General features: G+C 26.8%; 1 protein-coding gene across 5 annotated transcripts in view; it reads right to left on the bottom strand.

Annotated features, from left to right (window-relative positions):
- LOC107443766 (glutamate-gated chloride channel) overlaps positions 1–23,525 on the bottom strand; it is a 174,253-nt gene that overhangs the window by 55,850 nt on the left and 94,878 nt on the right. For 2 of the 5 annotated variants that reach the window (XM_016057732.4, XM_016057733.4), the window contains one exon: positions 12,346–12,404. The exons of 2 other annotated variants lie outside the window; for them this stretch is intronic. The gene's annotated coding sequence lies outside the window, so the exon portion shown is untranslated. Of the gene's footprint in view, positions 1–12,345; positions 12,405–16,181; positions 16,507–23,525 lie in introns of those variants that run through there. One more of the 5 variants, XM_016057735.4, reaches the window with a different exon arrangement.

Raw genomic sequence — 23,525 nt, 5'->3', positions numbered from 1 at the left:
ATGTAATACAAAAAGTAAATACTTTTGTATTAATAAAAGCATTAAAACTTCATTCGTTTTCATAAAATATCTTTGGTAAAGGTAGAAATTCTATTTTGGGACTTCAAGGCTAAAAACATGCCAATGAATAATAATTAGATTTATACTTCAAAAGAGAAGTTATTTTAAGATCTTTCACTTCCATATAAGGAAAGATTAAACGATTTGCTATGAGTAATAAATAAATTGATGAGGCGTAAGAATACAGAAAAAGGCATATGACTGGGCCTCTTTACAACTAAAAATCATCCTATAAAATGCAGGAGCAATGTTTTTGCGTGACTTTTTGGTGTATAATGTTTACAAACTAAACTCCGTCGGATCTGACTGGAACTTTGTCCCCCCTCTCCAGCCGGGAGAGCGGGGATGTGACTTCGGCTTCACGATCTATTTAGTAAATAAAATCTTGTGCACAACATGTTCTCATTATTCCTGCTTTCTTGACAAATAAATCCACCAAAATATAGGGGTTGTTGCCCTTATATTAGATATATATATATATATATATATATGTAATAACGGTGTATCCACACCGTTATTTTTTAGTTATTTACAGTCAAAGCAGCATGATTAACGAGTCCATATTGTGCATAATCTTTTTTATTTAGTAGCGATGGTGAAAGCATACATCTTAGCCCCCTCCAAGCTGGAGATGGGGGGAGACCCATGTCCCGTCTAAGCTGACGGATTTTATTTAAGCATGATAAACAACAAAAAGCCACGCAAAAATATTCGATCCTGCGTTTTATAGGATGTTTAAAAGTTGTGAAGAGGCCAGTCATTATTGTCTTTTCTGTGTATTCTTACGCCTCATCAATTTATTTATTACTCATAGCAAATCGTTTAATCTTTCCTTATATGGAAGTGAAAGATCTTAAAATAACTTCACTTTTGAAGTATAAATCTAATTATTATTCATTGGCATGTTTTTAGCCTTGAAGTCCCAAAATAGAATTTCTACCCTTATTCTTTACCAAAGATATTTTATGAAAACGAATGAAGTTTTAATGCTTTTATTAATACAAAAGTATTTACTTTTTGTATTACATATATATATATTTGATACTAAAATGCTTCAAGCATATATAGGTATTTATAAACTTATATTTTGACATTTTGACAAATAAATAAATTACACGTGTCAGTGCTGAACAAAATGATGAGATCGTTCTTTGTTTTAATACATCAATAAAAAGTATATTCCTAAAACTATAAAAACTAAAATTAAGGAAATTTAATTAATAGAAAGGAATAGAAAGCAATAGTATGCTTCAGTGAACTCATTAAGTGACTTATATAAACTAGTAAAATAATTTTGTTTCTATATTGTACCGTTAGAAATATTTCAAACAAATGCTTTTACCAAAGAAATTCTAATATAAATAAATAAAATTTATTGAGAATTAAACATTAATAATTTTTCTAAAGAACGATGCTTAAATTTAAGAGAAGATTTCATGGTTATGATCAAGCATGTCCAGATGGGATAAACATACTTTTTTTATTAAATTAATTATGATCATTGCGGTTGAAAATCAAACTGATCCAGAATAATCCTAAATAGTCAGTTAAAATTATGAATGCATAAACTGAAATTTACAAACTAAGTTAATAAAAAATAGCTTGTTTAAAAATCCTCAAACATTAAAAACTCTTTCTAATTTTACTACTTCATTTTAATGAATTGAGTATCACACTGAAAAGTGTTTTCTTTGTATTCTTCAAACATACATTTTGAATAAGACAAACAAATACTTGTAAAAGTAGTCCGTTTTACATTATTAGCTCGTTTAGCGTATGGTACCCGATTATAAACTTTTCAATCTCATCCAAAGCAGTTCAGCTTTTATCTCATTCCTCATATCTTATTTTTTATGTCTTCTTTTTATATGTTAGCTTTTTCTTTTCTAATTTTAATGCATAAAAATTTCACGATTATGTGATCAACATAATTTTAATTATTTTTTGTATGATTTTTTACAAACTTTTAATTTATTTTGAATACTGTGCACATAGTATAAAAATAATTAGTTTATAAAATTTCTGCTGCATTCATTGTACTAAATTTGCCATTCTTCGGAATACTTTTACTACTGAACTGCTGATAAATAATAAAAGTGAAACAAATCTTGAATATATCAATTCTCAGTATTTATTTAAAAAATAAATACTTGTAAAATGACTTGCTATAAGAATTTTTATCCTATTTTCCAATAATCAATCCTAAAATGATAAACTCTTATAATAAATTCATTTCATTACTATATGTCAAAGCTAACTTAAAGATAACAATAATTTAATTACCAATAAGTACCTATATAACTGAATAATAAAGTATATTTGGATTCTATATAACTTCGTAGCTTTAGTAAGATATTCTTCATATTTATTTAATGTTCAATCATTTTTATCAAAGCTCATATCTCCACGCTTTTTGCACTTTGTTGATTACTTTTATGATATCTTTCGCTATAATGAACTCATTATTTTAAATGTCACACAATATTCATCATCAATAGAGTAAATATGTCGCTAGTTCCTATCGAATATGTCGTGAATCGATACCTCTTTCAGTCTCAATTGTTCTCTATAATAGCTTTCTAAAATAAATGAGTAGAAAGTTATGAGAGCAAAGATATCTCATAATAGATAATTAATTAACAGATTAAAGGCTGGGTGTGACTCAATTAGATCCTTTACAAATAATTAGATAATATTTAATTTAGATAACTGATTAGGATATGCATACTTGTTTAATCGAGCATCAGCCATAGATATTAGAGCAAAGGACATCTCATTTTAATATACCTTATACTATTTATAGATTTTAAAGAAGCTGTAGCTGCACGTACCTTATTTTACGATATACTCCAATTTGAATATTATTCAGTCATTAGATTTTTGTTACAATTGGGCCGAAAAATTAATTATCCATCAAGTGATGCAGTTTTAAGAGAATTTCATGGAAAAAAAATAATCGCATATTTTTACTATAGTAGCAGGATTATTTACTATAGTAGCAGGATTATTTACTATAGTAGTAGGATTCTCATTCGTATTATGTAATCCTTATCAGATACAAGAAAAACTTAAAAACAAAGTTTCGTTTCGATATTTTGTAATCATGAATATATTTGCGGTAATTGTCCCAATTGAATATTATGCTAAATAAAAGCTAGCCAGAACCATAGATGTTTCACATTTTGACCATGCATTACGTAATGTTTTGGTAGCGTATCAGATAATGAGAAAATCTAAGAAAAAAGTTTTATCTCGATGTTTTGCAATTATCCGGAAAATTACTCTAATTGAGAGAAATGCGAAAGAAAACGTTCCAAAAGTAAACATGGGATGGCGTCACCAAATTAGTAGTTTGAAAACTGTGCGAAACCGCGTATTTATTTTAAACATATTGCTATTAACATAAATAACTTATAAACATCACTAATTGATATTAAAATATTTATTTACTAAAGAGCAAACTAAAAGAATAATAATAATTTATTGGGGTAATGACAATGATTTTTGCTTGGTCTCAAGTAATAGCCTCATTTTCGGTACCGAATGACACTGAGAATAGTTAATCTACATCCTGATGTGTCGAAATTTCAAAAAAACATTGTTTAACTTATTCTAATAACGTAAAGTCACCTAAAAGAAGAAATAAATAATAATAATAAATATTTTAACCATTTTAGCTTTTATAATTGTGGTGGCATAGGTCTTTCAGTTTCAGAAATAATTGCATAGTGTTGATTAAGAGGTTAAGATATCAATACCGTTTTATTGCTTTGTTTCATATATATATATATGAATTATACTGTACTACTAGCGAAAAAGGACCTACCAAACTAGGACAACTCTTTAATGCTCTGTTGTTTTCAAGCTATCCTTATTTATTGGTTTTTTATTATTAAACAATATTTTTAGTCTAGCTTCTCTTATACGTTTACTGAGGATTCGTATCCTAACAAGCAATAAGGTTTTAGCCTGATAAGTAGCAGTGTTTTGTTTCATTTTGATTACCTCTGTTCGCAGGGTAAAAATTTGTAACCCTCCTCATTGTTTATATCTATAGTGGCCACACAAAAGCTGCAGTGCAAAGCGGAGGAAGAAGTAAGCTACAACCAACGCTGAGCAAAAGTTTTACGTGAACAATATTATCCTCAATTGATAAAAGTCCTTATTTACATATTTTGCAGAATTTTTGAATACCCTTTATACAAAAATGAAGTTTTATATAGATATCACGAAATTCTCCGCAATTTACTTACAGAAAAACACTAATAAACACCATGATTTTTGTCAAGAATTTCGGTCGATCTCTCAGCTGCGCTGGGCTTTGTCATAATAGTTCCCTCTCCCCCCTTGAGTACGTCCTTGACTACCGCACATGTAAATTGCATCCATAATTTTCTTAAATTCTCATGTGAATTAGAAATGTCTTCTACTTTTTTACTGATATTCTAGTACTTTTTAATTTCTAATAGAGTTAACAAATGTACCTGGTTTTACTTCCCCCCATATATACGAGGGTTGTAAATTAAATAGTGGCAACTTAACCTTTAAACTCACAGGACGGGCATGCGCAAATGAGATATGGGAGCTGTGAGGTGGGGCTGTTGTCGATGTGTAGAGTGCAAAAAAAAGTCGATTAGCTCAGAAGGGGAGTTGTTGTGTGGCGTTAAAGTGAGGAGTTTCGTTTCCATCGCTCTAAAGCATGTTTTCAAAAGGTGATCAGCGGTCGTGGCTTACAATCGAGGTTGCCAGTGGCAAAAATGCAACAGAATGCTATCAAGGATTAGTGGAAGCCTTTGGAGCAAATGCTTTACCATATAGNCATAATAAATATTTTAAAGTTTACTTACGATCTTAGACTACTCGCCCATATTTGTTGTCAAATGCGAAATATTTTTTGTAAAATATCTTATATTTAAAATTAAAGAAAAAACATATTAAAAATTTAAACTATCAAGGAAGCACATTTTTTTTATTTTATAAACTTAATACATACTAATACAGTTTGCTTAATATAATTTATTAGTTTGCATAGTATTAGACTACAGGAGGCTCTCTGGAATTCTTAAAGATCATGAAAATTTATTACTCAAGGAAAATCCAAACTCAGTAATGCTCTAGTATTCTTTAATTCCTGGCATAATTAATGGTTATTATAGTTATGGTTATGTAAGTTATTCTTTAATTTGAGACATTTTGTAATTTTGATAACATACGGCTTTAATGTATAATGTGATCATTATATGAAATACATATCAAGTGAAAGAAATAGTTCAAGAAGTAATATTCAGAATAAAAGCAATAAAGTTGCTTCTGTTACAGTTTTTCTACACTTTTCTTCTTTGATTGTGATCTAAAGCAAATAAAAAAAACATATATACGCATATATATATGCTTAATTTTTTGTCAATTTCTGCGAACGATAACTTATAATATTGATTTATGAAAATTATTAAAATAAACAATGCATCACAATCGTTAACTTGAAATAACGAGATCGTTATTTTGAGTTTATTCCTTAAATGCCGTTTTCTAGAAAGGACGGACACACTCTTACGAAATTATCTCTTAATAAGTTTACACGCTTAAAATTACGAGCAAATATTTATCAATCTGTTATATTAGGCAGAACTTGAGACTTTCCATATTATCTAAGCTTCATTAATGAATATAATATGTGACTAACAGCATAGTTTCACAAGGGAATCTTTACATGGTAGTTTCTAAGATAAAATTAACTTAAATTTAATTCTGAGTTGTTTACTCGATGACTCTGGTCTTCACCTATAGAGAAACCAGTCTCAGTGGTGTCGAACCTGACGCTCAAGAAATTGCCTCGATTGAGTTAAAGGGGAGAGCTCTTGTTAATTACAGTTTAAATTATTCTCTTGTAGACGTTGTGGGAGGCGTTGCAATACGTCTGCTCCCCCAACCCTTTGGACTCGGAAACAATTAATCAATTATATGGCCCGAAGCAGGAGGCAATCGGCTATCTCACAGGAAATTAAGGATAGGGAAATAGAAAGCGGACCGAAAACGTTAAGGGAAAGGGCAGATTTCGCCGGCTGCCTGGAATTTGTACATTACTCTAATTTCCAGGCAGAATTAACAGGAATTCTAAGGCAGAGAGCCAGTTTCTGGAAATTAAAGCTTTGCTTTGCTAGAATCAAACGTAAGCTATGTTAGGTTCATCAAAAATTGGTTATTTTATTACTGTATCTATCACTTAGCAAATACTACTTAAATAAATGCATAACACAAAAGCATTTCTTCAAAAAAAATCCTTGTTTTTACATTAAATTTTATATTAAAGCTCATTAAATAATAGAAATTTTGTTTATTTTAAACTGTTAAAAATTTGGGTGTATAGTTGCCACCAAGTTTTTGGGGTTGAAGTAAACTAAATACGTTTTTATATGCAGAACTGTAGCTATAATGTAGAAAAATGTACAATTTTGACAAAATAGCAATTGTTTGGAAGAATTAGTGCAAACATATTACTAATAATGTGCTTGTTTTTGAAACGCAGTTTTTGCAGCAAGGCTACAAGTTGAGTCTAATGCACATGAAAATATTTAAAACTGTTTCAATGACAAACTATTATGCAATAAACATTTAATATTTATTCAGTGAAAAGGAAGAGGTAGATAAGAGTTAGGCGCATTGATAGAATTTTGAAAGTACACTTTTTAAAGTGCGATCGACACTTTAACCCAAATAGATAAGTTTATAATCTAGTTAAATAGTTGGTTAGTAAGAAATAGCAAATAAAAAGTGACTACTAAATATTTTAAAAATAATAAGCATATTCATTCCTAACATATCTCTCATTATCAGAAACTTTGAATTAAAATATTTTAAAGAGGTAATAAAAATGAATTTACTTTTCCGCCATAAAAAACTTGCATTTAATTTGCTACTTATCAATCAAGTGTGTTATGTAACTGCCTATGAAACATTTTTGCCTGTTTACCAAAATTTACTGAGAATGTTTAAGTTAAAAAAAATTCTAACGGTCCACATCAGCTTCATGACCACACTAGTTCCCTTCTCTATGTTATTAAATTCGAAAAATAAGCATTTTAAAACTTTTGAATGAAAATAGGCAGCAAATGACTAACATTGCACCAAAAAATAGGCAGCAAATGACTAACATTGCACCAGCATGTAAAGCTAATTTTGCTACATAAGTACTTAATTTTGGAAATATGTTTCTAAAATATTAGGTAATCAATTTATCATGGAAGTTGTTTGTGTTGAAGTAAATTAAGCTGAAAACTACATCGTTCAATTACCTTGAAATATGTATAGTTCTTCTTAGATATAATACTTAAAGAAAAAATAAATCAGTTTCTCTAGTAATAATCAATAAATACAACTTTTATTAGTATATAAATTCATGAAGGCTCTTACACTATATAATTTTAGTTGGCATTTGTGCATGAACTACAGTACTTCATTCAGCATTCAATTAGACATACTTATATATTTCTAGTGGAGGGATGAGGTGCGCATATCCATCAACGAATTTTAAGTTTGATGTAGTAGAAATAGATAATTTAATTTTTTTTAATAAACGTAAGTTTATATACATTTTTTTCATCAAATCTTTCTATGTATACGTTTTTATTATTTTTTAGACTCATCACATTATTATACCCATTTATCCCTTTGACGCAGAAGACTTATTAAACATATTTCTTATTTTTTTTATTCATTTTGTATTCATTATTTTTTATTAAGTCAAAATATGAGGGAAATGTTATATTTAGCATCCTATTAAGTATAGTTATGAAATGCAGCAAAGAGACAGTGGTGTATATTTTTGAGTAAAAGGTAAAATATTCCGAACACGGCTCACTTCATACTTCTTATTATAATTTTCGTAATAAAAAGTATGCAAAATTTATACTATTATAATATATAATTTTTCACTTTTGCACTTACTTGAAGTTATTTAGATCTAAAAGAAAAAGTTATTCATTATTGAAATTTCTTAAAGTTACAATACCAATTATTGATACATTTTTGAGTATGAATCAAAAAAAAATTCAACATGCGTTTTTTTTTTAATTTTATATTTTAGTACAAATATAATTCTGATAATCTAACAGATTTTTTAGAAACTATTAGACTATTTCCATAATTAAGTACCAAAATACATCTGTACTTTTATTAGCGTCAGAAAAAGGAATATGTAAAACGGACACTGGTGTCTCATCTGTGTCACAGGGTTATTCAAGTGGCTTCTTCATTTTATTAGGTATTTGCCTGATCAGTCTTTTTCCAAAACAAAATATCATTAAAACGATTAATTCTGAATACATTTATAGTGTGTGTGATAATTGAATGAAATTAGAAACATAATGGTGCAAAATAAAAAGTGTATAAGCAATTTGAAATGTTTTTAAGCAACAAACTAATGAACAATTATTTGCATTATTCATTTGAATTATTCATTTAAAGCATATATTTGAATTCCACTATATGAGTAACCCAGAGACAGAATCTACAAATTTTACTGCAATAAAAAATGAAATAAATGACTTATTTTGTTGATTTTATTATTTTTTCAACTTTCATTAACTTAATATTTCTAATTTTTTTAAAAAATTATATATCTTAGTTTGCATAGCTGCTGGTAAAAATTGGGTTATTCGTATAATTCCTTAAACTGCCTAATTTCAGATGTTAAATTATAAAGTTGATGTTAGAAATTAGTTGTTTTATTAGAACATCATTACAATTTTAAGTACGAATTTAAAATAATAAGTAGGAATAGTTTTTTGTCATTGAGAATTAGGAAGAATAACGTAACAATTTATCTTGGTAACAGCAATGGTGGATGTGAGTGTAAAACATGAGGAATAATGAAATAGTATAATCATTTCATTATGAAATGTTATAAATTATGATTTTTTATACTTTAAATAATAATCTGAATTCCTCACAGTTCCACTTATTTAACAAGATAATAAAAATTACATAATTATTTGCAAGCAGAAATACATTAAAAATATAGCTTATCAAAATGGTTGATATCCAATTTCAGTTCGAAAAAGTAATAAGACACTTCAATTTACTTTGAGATTAAAAGATCCTATATTTCAAATCACATCCCTTGCAAACTATAATGAGACTTTGATTTCAACCCCCTACCTTAATTTACTTCAGCTTTCAGAATTTCACCACACATAAAATCTCGGAATAATAAAATCAATAACAATCATTAGTCGCTACTTCGTCAAAGATAAAGGTAAAACTTTTCATTTTAATTTCTAGTTTTTAAATAAGGCATCGTATTTCAATTTCGAAAATAAATCATTTTAAGCAATTGCATAAATTATACAAAGCTTAAGAAACGGAATTATAAATGCATTTGTTATAGTGATTAAAAAATCTAAGCAGGGTAAAATGCTGTAATCTGATGCATACTCATTAATTGCTTAAATATTTCTCTCTAAACTTTAAAATTGTTTTTAACAAAACCAGATGGCTTAATGAGAACTGTCTAATGATAAACGATTGCTTACTTTATTTGCTTCAATCTCAAATGTTCATCAAGTAAAATTTGTATATGTATTTGTTTATTGTATTATTATTACGTATTATGTATTATAAACATAGTAAAAAAAAAGTTAAATCCTTTTTGAAAAAGTTAGTTTGCCACGTTTTATTTTCCATAAGATAAGTGACGAAAAATAAATTTAAACTATGTGAAATAAGCGTAAATATTTCCTCATTAATTTACATGCTGATTTTGGTTCTATAATGAAAAACCTTTTTTAGTGTCGAAACATAAAATAAAAGAGGGGCTCAAAAATGCTGATGTAATTTTCAAATATGTTAGTGAAAAGTAGAAAAGAGATTGACCGAATGGATAGAAGGGAACTAGCTTGAACAAAATAATAAAACTAAAGAAGAAAGATCAGAAACAGGTGTAATTGCGACACATTGAAAGTCCCAAGTGTTGCAAGATGAATAAATTAAAAAAATACATTTCTAAACATTTAGAGAATGAGATGCTATAAATGTCTTTAACTATATTATGCATTTTCTAAATATGAAATGATTCTAAGAAATCTAAGTCAGTATTCCTACATATGACTTAATACTCATCAAATGAAAGCTAATCATCGATCATGAATCCATATATCTGAGATAAAACTACCATACTCCTAAAATTACAAAATTACCACACAAATATTATTTTTTTTAGCTTTGTTTATTTTTCCAAGTATTTTATAAATGATTTACATTCTTATGCTTTTATACTTGTTAATACGCAGCAAAATAAGCATTAAATCAATAATACTTATTTTAAGAATAAATTTTTTTCTCATTATTTATAAATACTGGGTATGCAATAGTCAATCATGAAAAAGTTACATGATAAACAAATTAACATATCTAATTAATTTAAATAATAAAAATAATAATAATTCTGGTCCCATGAAAGAAATCGAGATAGCGGAGTAATTAACCCCTTAACGATCGGTTAATTTTCAAGAAAACGATCATAAAAGTGCCTATTTGCTTTTTGACATCCAAATATCTTGTGCTGATATCTAGTTTAAAATAAACCATCTATCTACAATTACCTTAAATATGTCCTGGTACTGCCATCTAGTGTGTAAAATGAGAAATAAAATCTTTTCCGGGCAAAAGAAATGAATTAGTTTTATACTTATTGGCGCGTCACTACTGAACACTCCAGCCCGGAAATTTCACGGGAGCGAGAAATAGAGGGTGAAACCTCCGTCATTTTCACGGGAGCTAGAAGGTTAAATTAACTATTCTCTTAATATCAGCAGAAACAACTCTTTAATGTAATTTGCTATTTCTACATAAAAGGGAAAACTTTCCTATGTCTCCTATATTTATTTAACATAAGAAGTATTTCCGAAGCATTTTCCACAAATATATTTAGCACTCATTGTCAAACTTTTTAATTGGGTAATATTATGTGTTTCGTAAAAATGGTTTTAATTTATATTTTGCTTAAAAAGATTCATAGTTCAAAAATTAGTTTCAATACCTAATTCAGTTTTCGTTTATTAATTATAAAATATGCTATTTTTTTTAATACTTAAAAACGGTTTTCAAAATGGAATACCAATTTAAGAACTTATTTCTTATTGATAATTTCTTATTTATTTTCTGGATTTTTAACTTATACCAGAAATGCACTTATAAATACTTTACGTATATATTAATTAGTTAATATACATTTACATAACGTATATATCGTAAATTACGTATGTGTTTGGTACACTACCTCAAAATGTATGATAAGTGTTTTAGAAATAGCTTTCACTTACACATTTAGCTCGAAGTGTCTCACTTCTGAAGTAGTTAGTATTATATATTTTGTAAAAATGTTTTTAACTTTCAATTTATTTAAAAAATTCAACTTAATTTCTTTTTAACTAGATTCAAAAATACTATTTTTTGTTCACTACGGTTTTTAATGTGCTATAGCATACACTCCAAGTTTTACAGAGTTTTTATTGCTTCAGAAATTAATTTTTCTATTGTTGAAAGAAAGAAATTTGTTGATATTTTAATAAATTATAACCGAAAAATTTTGACAGAGGATAATTTGAACAGATATATTAAAGTTCAGATAAAGAAATAGTTACGCCCAAAAGAGTTCTGTTTGTTTTAAAAGTTTCAGCTTTTGTTCACAACCACTTATAAATGTATTTCCCAAAAATTTCAATTATTGGAGAGTAAGCTTTTGAAAAATTCCGGATCAAATTATGGTCAAAATGAACGGTACGTGGAGTGCCTGTATATTTTAATATAAAATCTATATTTGCCGGAACATGTTACAGACATAAAGTCTGATATACCATAATTTTTACAGTATTAATTACCATAAAATCATTTAACCACTTTAATTAAATAAATACTACTGTAAAATTTATGGTATAATATTTTACAGTAAAAATGGATATTACGGATGATGCATACACACTGCCGGTAATACTATAATTTGATCTAGATTGTTTTGCAATGTATGTTATGATAATTAAAAGGCTTAAGGGTATGCTGTTTTTACATTAATAATGAACGAAGAATGAGGTATTAAAAAACATAATGTAAGCTTTATAATGCATAATGTACCAACTGAAATTCCGAGCAACTATGTAAATACATATTAAATAAAAACTAAAAATTATTTCAATCTTCATAATATGCTTTAGCAGAAAATAAATTTATCTAAATTGCTTTAAAAAATAATATTTCGTAATCATTATCACTGAAGTATAAAAACATGCTCACCTTTCGTAAAACAACATTAAGTTGAAACAAGTAACTCAATTCAATATTCTAGAAAGAGCCTGCAAATACAAACATTATTTAATAAATCTTAATGTTTAATTCTTTAAACTCTAAAATGAATATTTTTGATTTTAAATAGGCGATGCAATTAAATACTAATAACAACAAAATGCGTTGAAAAATCTACAGAATTAATTAATCTTTAGTGATTCCAATTTTAATATTCAGTGTTTAAATAAATTCATAATTAGTTTATTGGAAAGAAGTATCATTTCATTTATTTAGTGACTCATTAAAGTAATAAGAAGAAGGAGTTTCATTATTAGTAACTAATTAATTGATAAGCAACTTTGACCATTGGAAAAAGATGTATTCAACTTTTTAATACGGTATAATTTTTAATCAAGCATAGATTAGCAGATATTGTTATCAAAAAATATCTATATTAATTCTATCGAAGTAGACATATTTTGTGGCTTTCGTTTCCTTTTCCTTTAACTTTTAAACCAGCGAGTAAAGCATTAAATTCTATATTGTTTAACAAAAATTTAAATATATTGAAATTATATTCTATATTTCTGTAAAACATACAAATAATTTGGTTATTTTAAAAAGTTCTTGCATACTTGTATTTCTGATTTTATTCTTGTTTTTCAAAAATATTAACCTACCTGCAACAATTAAAATTTCTTAAAAAAGTTAGAAAATAACTTTTTGAAAAATTATAAAAATTATTCTTAAATATTAATCATAAAATATTAATTATTTTTCATAAATTTACTTCTTGCAAGCATTTCTAAGATACGTACATGTATTAATTTCTACCTTAAAAACCAGTTTAAGTAATAAAAAATTGATACTTATAAAGTAATAAATTAATGTTGAAAGTTTTACAACTAAACAAATGTGGTTTTGCTAAAATTTCCTATCATTTAAAGGGAGAAAGTAGTGTAAGCAAAAAATTATTAAAAAATGGTTCAAAAATAATTTCCAACTTCAATCTCAGTCTTCATTTATAATTATATATCTTTAATTTGATTCAAGTTTCAAAATGAAACATTTATTTTTTCACAAAAATTTTAAAATTATTGAAATTGCTTAATTTTTCTTTTCAAATATGGCTATTTTGAGGAAATCACCAAAGTATAGCATTAATGAAATAAATGAAAGAGTATTTGAAGTTTCGTTACAGAAACGTAAGTGAAAAATTGAAATAATGGTTTCAGAATTAACTGGGAAAAAAAAAACTTTTAAAGCTCGCTATGATTTATTAAAAGTTTTGGAAACACAATAATTAAATATTTTTGATGTATTTTCGCTATCACTTGTGCTGCGTGGAGGGTGGTGTTAACATCAATTGTTTAAAATCAAATAGTGTTTTAAACAAGTAATTACATGTCTAAGATTAGATTTAAATTTTAAATAGATAGATACTAAAATGAAATAATTAAAAAAATAATTGTCTTTCTAATAATCAGCTACTAACAAGTTTAAACGTTATATACTCATCTATCGAGACGTTTTAAGAAATGTTATATTTTTATTTAGTTAAAATAGAAGCAGTTTATACAATGCTCGCCTTTTTGTCTCTTAAAATATGGAGAGAAAAAAAAACATTTTTTACTACATTTTTGTTCTCCATTTGTAACTTATTTAACTACTTTATTTGGAATATTACATGTAATTTCCATTTGAAAAATATTTCTCGTATTTGATAAAACAATGCATAAATAACTTATCTCGAAAAGAAAGTAGAAAATGTGAATTTAAAATTATATTTCCCCTTCATTTTTTCCTTTAATGGAATGATACTCATTAGATCTTGCTTCTTTTTCTACAGTTATGTTAAGGCTTTGCACCTTTAATCTATGAAATTAACATTATTGTTCGATTATTAATGCAGGATATAGTGTATTTTAAACTAAAATAAATGCAAATTTTGATTTTTCCATCTAATTGATAGTTAAAAAAACTTATTGTTTTATATGCTTATAAAAAAAATTTGCATTTTATCTGCTAATAACTACAAAATGTTTTTCCTCTTGAGCAAATAACTACAAAATTACGCATATTGCATTCATATTATGAAAGCTATTTGAAAATATATATTCAATAATTCATAGACATGAATAAATTATTAGTACATTACATAGATTTTTTTTTTAATATTCGTGTGATATCCTATTATATTGTTTCAGGTAAAATACATTTTGATTTAATAAAATATAAACTTATGTCTAAACTTTTACGGTTATTTTCTTGATTTCCACATTTTGTCTATGTAATTAATTAATTCCGTTTGAAGTTTGGAGCTTATAATTTTAATTTAGAAAGTCTGATTAAATGAAATAAATGAATCTCTGACGTTCTGTTTCTGTTATATACAAAATAAATTCTAAAAATGAATTAAATCTTTAAATTATTTAAGTGCTGATGTATTAAATTTTGTTTACAAATATTCGCTAATCAAAAAAATATTGGTTTCAAAACTTTAAAATATATGGAAAATTGCGATTTAATCGGTTTCCTTTGTTGTAAGATCAATACAAAAAATATATAAAATCAATGTATAAAAAATCAATATATAAAAATATATAAAATCAATGCATAAAAAAATCAATAGATTAAAATTTCACATTTTAGTTGGTTATAAATTATAAAATAAAAATATTTTATACTTTCTTGTATTAAAACAAATAGCAATATATTTCTCACAATATCATTGTATGTATATANTATATATATATATATATATATATAATGTGAGAGAGAGAAAGAGAGATTTTTTTTTCTTGCTTATTCATTTTTTGTATTTCTGTATTGAAATAATTTTTAATAATAAAAATAAATAAGTACCGAAGATAAGCAAGTAGCCAACATTTAAAGAAATTACTTGAAGTCTTAACAGTTCAAAATACTTATACCTCCTATTTTACTATCTATTTCATTTCTAAAATCAGTATCTGTTGACGTAAACATCTGTATATTCATTTTTCAGGAATTTCGTAAATAATACTCTACATATAATATCCTTGTTCGTACAATCTTCATTGAAAGAAACTCTACCCTAAAACGCACATCTGCAGACAGTTGTTATCGTATTAAGTTTGTCCATTCTAATCATTGATAAATTTAATCTTAAGATTAATTGTTAAATTATTGCCCATCATTATTCAAAATTAATTAAATTTTTAAAATATGTATGAAAATTCAGTAAAACTGACACGAACCAAGCAATCAGTAAATTACTTACTGTTTTTTATTAATTAATTTTTTTCGTATTATTGTACTAAAAATATTTTATACAATTAAGTACCAAAATAAGTAACTGACTAGAATTCAAAAAATTACATAAATTTCTATCAGTACTAAACAGCTATGCTTGCTTTATTCCTTTTATTTTATTATCTATTTCATTTCCAAAATCTGCATTCTTTGAAATAAATAATATCTGGATATTTATTGTTCAGAAATTTCTGAAAGATTACTCAACATTTGGTAACATCCTTGTTTTACAATTTTCATTGAATGAAACACTAGGTTATAACCCAAGTCTACAAACAGTTGTCATCATGTCAAATTAGTCCATATTGATCATATTAATCATTGATGGATTTACTCATAATTTATTTGTAACATTACTTGTAAAATCAGTATTTAAAATTAATTAATTTTTAAAATTATAGGAAATTACAGAAATGATATGATACAATCAATAAATTTCTCAATATTTTCTTAGTTAATTTTCTTACATTATTGAACCATAATAATTTTTAATGAATAAAAATAAATTAAGTACCAAATTAACAAATTAACCAAAATTAGAAAAAAATTACCTAAATTCCTAACAGTGCTAAATAGTTATCCTTGCTTTATTCCTTCTATTTCATTATCTATTTCATTTCCAATATCAGTATCCGTTGAAATAAACAATATCAGCTTATTCATTCTTCAGGAATTTCGTAAAGAATACTCAACATTTTGCAACATCCTTGTTTGTACAATTTTGATTGAATGGAACGCTAACCTAAAACGCACATCTACAGACAGTTGTTATCATATCAAATTTGTCCATACTAATCATCACTCTCTACTGCAACATCAACACTTAGATCCGATAGCGCTTCGATTGATGCATCGAGTTAAGCTGAAGATCATAGTGACTTCTCTTACAGTCTTCGGGGTCATACCGTGACCTAAAGCGATCATGAACCTTAATGCTAAGTATCAGAGTGGGGATACCGTGCAGAGTGAGTTTTCCATGTGAATTATTCCTAAGCGATAAACGAAGCTACTGCTGGGAGGATATAAATTTCGTTCAAATGCAAACAAATTTTATACAGAAGAGCTTCATTACTCTTAGCTCACTTATATTAAGTAGAGATTAAGTTTTGTGAGGCATTTTCTTGATTATGTGTTGTAAAGAGACTTTCTTTTCGCTCATTAATTCTTTCGATTATTTTTAGGATGTGTCATACTTGTTGGTTTAAAAGCAACGTGTAGTAAGTTGTTTGGAAAACATCGAGATTATATCGATAAAACTTTATTACTTACAAAAAATTTGTGATAAATATCTTGAAGTGAAATTTAGTATAAACATAAACTCATTTTCACTTTTATTATCTTTAAGCCGGAAAACATTTGTTTTATGTTTATTTATTTATTAATTTTTATTTCAGAGATTGACGATAATGTCCTTTTATATTGCATCAATAAAAAAATCACTTTCTGTTTATGCCTCGAATCGTTCTCTTAACAATAAATTCTGAAAATTAATTGTTAATTAAAAACAATTAAAATGAAAAATTCACTAACTGAAAAGTATCATTGCCTTACAAAAAAGTCAACAAAAATTTCTCCCTCAGCTAAAAGTAGACAATTCAATTTTTAAGAATCCTTCAACAAGTTTTTGAACACGATATTTAACTGAAGTCATACACTTTATAAAAAAATGTATCGTAAAAAAAAACATTCTTTGAAGTGGAGAAATAATGTAATGTTTAATATGTTACTTGGAATCAATAAATTTGCGTCTATGTAACGATTAATTAAATATTCAACTTTATTTACTTTTTTGAAAAATTTATTATTTTTATTAATTTAAGAATTCATAAGAATACTTTACGTTTCTTTAAAAAGTTTTGTCCAAAAATAGAATAAACGTTTTGTCCAAAATTTGAATCCAAAAATAGAGTAAAAACAAAGTATATAGGGGATAGTAAGGTAAGAATGGACAGTGAGGGGAGAACAAATATCACAATTATGTCAAATCTGTCTTATTACTCCAACTCTCTAATGTTCTCTTTTGTTTACACTATCCTCACAGTTATAAAATGATGTTTTAGCCCAGCTAATTATATGTTTCTCAAGGATTCATACCCTAACAGAGACAATAATCATTTAATTCAATAGTACCACTGTTTTGTTTCCTTTTTTTTTTTTTTTTAAAATGNTTTTTTTTTTTTTGATAACCTCTGCTCATAGGGTAAGACCAGGTACTACCCGTTCCAGTACCTCTTTTCCTTGATTTGTTTCTATGCTGAACTCACGAAAACAAAAGTACAACGGAGGAAGAAGGTAAATATATACAAAGCTGAAAAAAGGTTTTATGGGCCAGAGGACAAAATTTATCACGGACCCCTTTGCAAAATGCAATAATTAATAAACACTATATATTTCAGGAAATTTTGATCAAGCCCTCGGCAGTCCCGGGACCCCGGGATATTTTTTCCTCTCTTCCACCCTCGTCTTTGATTACGACCTTGACTATATCACACGACAAAGAGTCTCGGTGCTGCCATCTAGTGTGGCAGAAAATAGACGTCCAAATTAACATGACCAGCGGTATCTCACCGATTGTGGTGGTCCTAAAAGAGTGGATACCACCTCTGGAGAACGCACTAGGTCTGCTCATCGGCAAGACCGATTGTGCAGCTCATTGGAAATAAAATTTAAAAAAAATATCACATGACAAAAGTCAGAAAATTGTCATATAGAATGGAAATGTATGCTCTTTTTTCACTGAAATAAATTTTGATACTTCAGAATCTTCCATTTAGTTAAATTGTGTACCCGGTCAATGTGAACCCGGATGGTTTGTCTTTTTCTTGAAAAATTTCTTACAAAATATAATTAAAATTATGATTTATTGTACAAATCTAAACAATGAATATGTTGACTAAATATGACAGCGTCTAAGTCAAACAATTTAGCTCCAACAGGTTTTCGAATTTTAACTACCTGTTTTGCCCCTTTTTCCCTTACTTAAAATGCTTGTTGGTTTCTTAAAATATCTGATTATTGCAGTTGACGCATATACGAGAATGCTAAATTATGCGTAATCGGATATATGTGTATTAATTAAGTAAAATATAGACAGAGATAATAAAAACTCCACCTAAAGGAAAAACTGCATAAAGCGGTATTCCGTTTAAAAGGAAAAATTTACCGTCCGCCTAACTCTTCAGAAATAGCATTAATTTATAGGAGTAGGCTTGGTTCTGCCAAACGCAGAAACGGAAAGTAAATGAAGACAAGCCAAAGACATAGAAATTTTTTTAGGTGGTACCGTTTTCTCGATTTGTGTAGGAATACTTTATTTTTATACCTATATGACTTTTTCGAAACATGGATAATGAAATGCATGCTGTTCAATAAAATACCTCAGTGAGTTAATTCAATAATTTGAATGTTTAATGTTGAATTGTGCTGCTAAATATAATGAAGATGAATATGTTTCAAACAAAGAACAATGCAGGAGTATTAGAATAATAGAAAATTACCAAGAAACACTAAATGATACTAAGAGGCTTGAAATATTTTTTATTTCTATTTTCAATAGGAAACGTAAAAATATTATCTATTGTAGCAAACTTGTAATGAGCAACAGAAAGTTTTATTGCGAATAAATTATAAAAACAGTCATCCAATAAAAGTTTCGTTTCAGAAATTAAACTAGAGCTTTCTGCAAACTAAGGAATAAATCAGTAAAAAATTTGCACATCAAACTGTATAAATTGTAATTAAACATTTAACTAAGTAACTAGAAAAGCTACGATTATCTTTTAAATTTCTAATTAAATAATTTTCTTTTTTTTTAATTATATTCTTTTGGGTTTCTCCTTACTATATATTTTTTCTAGTTAAAAAAAACTCTTAAGAATAAAAATAATTTGAACCCTAAATATAGAATAAAATTTATTAAGCTTATAAATTCTTTTTAAATGTAAGAATTTAACTTTCAAAGGATCTTTTTTTAAGAAATTCTTTTTAAATCATAAGGTTTATGCTTTTTTTTTTAACTTTTCTTGAATCGGCATAAAAAAACTTAAAAGCAAAAGCGTATCTTCACTATTTTTATGAATACGTGACAACGGAGCTTTTTCTACAACCCAATTACTTAGATAGATCTATAATCTTCGAAAGTCGTTTTTATATTTCAAAATAAAATCAAACTTCGTTAGTTACTGTTTTCCCCGAGAGCATTTAATCGACAAAAAATATTGTTCAAAAGTAGCAACTTCAACTTTTCGATCAATATAGTTGCTTAGAGTTTAGAAGAAAATATATATTTAATGCTATCTCTGCAAAACTTTTTATAAAGACATTTCTTTCAAAGAATTTTACAAATTTTACCCTTTGTTATCTATTGAACAAAGATTCACTTTTAAGTTGAAATTGTTGCATGATGTTATTGATGTCTATAAATCATTTTTAAATATTAGATGTATAATCTAAAATATCTATTACTACTTTTTAGATATTTTACTTTTAACGCTCTGTCGTATTTTGAATTATTATTTTGATTTAAGAATAAATAGTAAAACTTGTCAAGCATTTTATTATTTTAGGATTAAAATTTAATTTTCATTATATTACTTTGAAATTTATAAATTAAAATAACGCGTTTTTTTATAACTACAGTACACTCCCGATTATCCGTGCGAAGATTATCCGGTTTGCGGAATATCCGTGCCCATTCCGGAGTTACACAAAAATTTTAACGAGAAAAATTTTTACGATTAAAAAAATTTGATTCATGAAGTTATAACACTAACAAATTTTTAGAAGAAATATTCGTTATTGGATTACAGTATATCAGCAGCATGGTCAAAGGTAAAATCATCTACGTTATTACGATCGTGAAGAAAGATCATGCCGCTTGATGAACAATCTTTAGATATTCAAGAAGAATATGATAACAGTATTCTTGAACAAGCAAAAGAAATCTAAGGTTTCGAAATTTCTGATGAAGAAAATTTAGAAGATTAATTTCAAAGTGTGAGCCTGTCTTCCTGTATTTGATAGATGATGACATCGTTACTTGTTAAATCAAACAGTGATGATAGTAACTGATGCAAAAGATATAGTAAATGAGGGAAATACAATTTCTCATTCTGCTGCTCTGTGGAAACTTTATTAGATTATACAGGAGGATTTGACATTACTGCGGTTTGTAAAATATGTGTCAATATATGGCAAAGTCGCATTAAAAAAAATTTTAAGCACCAAACGTTAAAAGGAAAATTCCTAATTTGATGTTATACAACGTGCAAGTGTCAGAATTTTCATATTTTTTGTACTAATATTGATTTTTTCTTTAATAAAAAGAAGTTTTCGGATTATCCGTGTATTTCGATTGTCCGTGCGACCTGTCCCGGTGATTAACCCGTATAATCGGGAGTGCACTGTATTTGCATTTATTACATTTATTTTATATTCACTAACATTTAATTATATTTATATGTATATATGAATGTATTTATTAATATTTGCATTTTATTAGCATTGCGAAATTTTTTTAGGCACAAATTCATCAATTCTATAATCTTCTAAATTTCTGTACAATAGAAAACTTTACTTAATGTGATAATCCTATTTTTTATTTACAAGGCACTTCTTAGATTTTTCGTTCAATCACCTTTTGCTTGGATAGGAAAATCTGAGGTAAACAATTTAAAATTAAATGGTTTCAAGATTTAAAACCTCTGAGCTCCATTTATTTAATACCGTTTTTTTAACAAACTATGTCTTTCTTAACAATACTCAATTTTTCAGAAAAAATATCGATGATACATTAGAAAAAGAATTTTTCCTTTGATCTGTACAGTATATGCCAAAAAATTATGAAAAGATTCATCTTCTAAGAATAGAAATTCAAATTTGAATGCTTACGCTGATTTCTGAAAAGATATATTTCTTAAGGAAAATTTAAATAAGAAATGCTTTATACTTGTTATTATACGTTATTCGTTTTTCATGAAACTATGCGTTGTTGTTGTTTCTTTCAATAAAAATGGATATACAGAATTTACTTTTAAAATGCTCAGCTTTTGATTTTTCTTCTTAGAAATTTTAAATTTCAATTAAATTTAAAAAAAGCAGCAAAAAAAATTTGGAATTCAAAACTCGTTTTTGACTTATTCAATCTAAATTTGTTAAGGAGGTGAAAGTAGTTATCTGCCAAATTTTTGCTTCAAAATGTTGTTGAGCGGAACCCAATAAATATTGAAATTAAAGCGATAGAGAAGTTTGGACATCCGAAAAGTTGAAACTACGTTTACTAATGATTTACGAAACTTGAACCACATAGCTCGCATCTTTTCAGCTCAACTTGAACATAGCAAAGGCAATAAACACTCCGTAGTTTGATATTAAAATATTCGCCTATCTATCCATTTAAAATTGAAAAGAGACTTCATTAAAAATCATATGAAATAGGAAAAAGCGAAAACAAATTATTTTCAAAAAGTCCTTTAATTTTTGAAAGTTCAAAACTATGCGTAGATTTTGAAAGTTTCCTATTTATAAATACCAAAGAAAAGAAATGTATTAAAGTATAAAATCTCTCTTAATTTCCGTAAAATGTAAGTGTTTTATCTTAAAAAAGGAATATACATTTTTTTATAATTTTTTAACAATGGTTTTTGAATTTTAAACATAGGTTATAATTAAACCGACATTTTGTCAGCTAATTTCACGCAAAGTGTCTGATACTTTACGTCAGACCTATCTCCTAACCTGTCTCCTAACCCATCTAACCTATGTCCTTTAGCCTTTAAAATTCATTTTCATTTTAATTTAATTAAAGTATTAAAAACTCATTACATTTTGTTTTAATTTTTTTTAATGTTTTAAAGAAATATTTCTGATTGTTGTAGGTACAGTCCGCAAAAAAAAAAGATATCACCCTGAATAACTTTCGTTCTAATGATCGGATTTTCACGAACTAAAAGTCAATCTTAATGGTTTCCGGGAGTGACCTCAAATATACTAATTAATTAGTGCTAACTATTAATTAAGTTATGAAATCAGACACAAAAACGTACTTTCTCTGAATAAACATACATTTTTTTTACATATCTGGAATCTAGACACTTGAATAGGCAAAATTTTGAAAAAATTGGGTCAAAAATTGGGTAGCAATAAAGGTTTATATAGTTGGCGATAGTCCAGAAAACCGCCAAAAAAAGTCGCCAGCGCAAATGAATATTTTAAGATAACCCATTGACTAATTCAAAAACTTAATGCTTAATTTTACTAGGTTGCTAGGCAACCTAGTAAAAGAACTCTGAATGTAAAAAAAAATGAAATAATGTTCATTAATTTCATAATGTAATTGCTGGGAGAGGTTTAATTAAAAATTGTCGATTTCTGTCCAAAAAGCAAAAAAAAACAAAAAAAAAAAAAATTAAATCTCCTTTGAAAAGAAAATTTGAATTGATATATAAATTATTCATGAATTTTTAAGTTTTTAGAATTTAAATACATGAACTTTTTATCTGATATTATTTAGATATGTTGTTTTTGCTATATTTATTCAAGGATTTCTTACTAAAATCAAATTGACATAACTTATTATAGCTATATACAAAATTTTAGGGATAATCATTTTTACAGATTTAATCGAGTCTTCTAGGCAAGAAAGTTTGAAGAAACAAAAAAATGCTTGAAAAATAAAATGTAGATTGTATAGTAATTCTAATACGCATTCACAAGGTTTTCTATAATTTACGATATTTCTTTTTTCTATAACTCAAGGAATTGCTGAATGTTTAGTGGCATTTTAAAAACATTGAAACATGTTATATTTAAGAATAAGATATTGAAATAATATGTTGCATATTGTATGATTCATTGTTTAAAAAATCACTTCATTCTGCTAGATATTTAGGTTACAT

Source organism: Parasteatoda tepidariorum, chromosome X1 (assembly GCF_043381705.1).
Source record: "Parasteatoda tepidariorum isolate YZ-2023 chromosome X1, CAS_Ptep_4.0, whole genome shotgun sequence".
NCBI lineage: Eukaryota > Metazoa > Arthropoda > Arachnida > Araneae > Theridiidae > Parasteatoda > Parasteatoda tepidariorum.
Note: the sequence above shows the minus strand (reverse complement) of the source record. Positions and strands in the feature narration are given on the sequence as shown.